The sequence below is a fragment of the Octodon degus genome, unplaced genomic scaffold (assembly GCF_000260255.1).
Source record: "Octodon degus isolate 3935 unplaced genomic scaffold, OctDeg1.0 scaffold00015, whole genome shotgun sequence".
In the NCBI taxonomy this organism is placed as follows: Eukaryota; Metazoa; Chordata; class Mammalia; order Rodentia; family Octodontidae; genus Octodon; species Octodon degus.
The window spans coordinates 20,607,905-20,609,055 of NW_004524591.1; the positions used below are offsets into that span (position 1 = coordinate 20,607,905).

A 1,151-nucleotide genomic window follows, 5' to 3' on the forward strand; every position below is an offset into this window, starting at 1 on the left:
GGGGCTGGCTGGCATGCGGTGCTGGGGGATTGAACCGCGGTCCCTACGCTTTGCTTAGCTTAGCTTGTTCTAAGTAGGTGCTTTAGACCACTGAGCCATCTCACCAGCCCCTATGATACCTTTTCATGGGCAGAGCCCACCAAGATCTGCAGGCCCTTAGGAATATCTCACTTGCAGCCCCAGGGCTTGGCATGAAGTGAGAACACAGCACTCTTTCCTAACCACTACCCTGCTGATCTCCTCAGGCCTTCTCGCCATCAACCACTTGCCCTCTGGCTGTGCTTCCTGTAGCTGTTATGAAGCAAGAATTGGCCTTTCACTCAAAACCTTTTTCTTTTTCTCCCCCAAGTCCAAGTCAGACGGCTGATGTGCAGGCATTGTAGGCAGTTTGTTGGGAAATACATCTCAGAATAGCATGAAAACCCCCTCGTCATGCTTGGGTACCACAGAAGGATTCAGCCTTTTGTTTCCTTACAGAAGATAGTCTCTCAAACTGAGCAGTGGACCATTTATCTGGGGATAATAGGTGGTATTTATGTGGAGAAGTGCATCTGCCCACACAATCTGCTAATTTTTTTTGGCAGGTAAAAAGAATACTGACAAAGGAGATTCAAATGGTCCTACATTTCCCCTGCCTTCTTAGGATAAAGGGAAATTGGTTTTGAACATAGCATAAATATTATGATGCATGTTCCCAAATATTTATTCTGTGCACTGTCTTATATCATACAAACATAGTATGACTGAAGCCCTACTGCACGAAATGTCTGCCTATTGCATTGCTGTTGGATGACACTGGGTAGGAGACTTCAGTTCTCTGGGTCACAGTTCCCTCTGTAAAGTGGAGCTGGTAACAGTAGCCATGGAAGTACAGATGCTTTTCCATTTATAATGTAGTTACATCCTCATCAACCCATTGCAAGTTGAAAACATTATATTTAACTTGAAAATGCATTCATACACCTGGCTTGCTGAGCATCATGACTCAGTAAGGCAGCGCCCTAGAGAGTGTCTGCATTTCCCTTATGATCCCCTGGTTGGCTGGGGGCTGTGGCTGTGGTCACTACCCAGCAGTTCAAGAGAGGTTAGTGCTGTATCTCACTAGCCCAGGAGAAGATCCACGCTCACAGTCCAAAGCATAGTTTCTACTG

General features: G+C 46.1%; 1 non-coding gene across 1 annotated transcript; it reads right to left on the bottom strand.

Moving 5' to 3' along the window:
* Window positions 1-353: 353 nt before the first annotated feature.
* LOC111815416 lies at window positions 354-455 on the bottom strand. The gene has a single exon (XR_002820107.1). It is a non-coding gene; the product is annotated as a small nucleolar RNA U13 (small nucleolar RNA).
* Window positions 456-1,151: the final 696 nt, after the last annotated feature.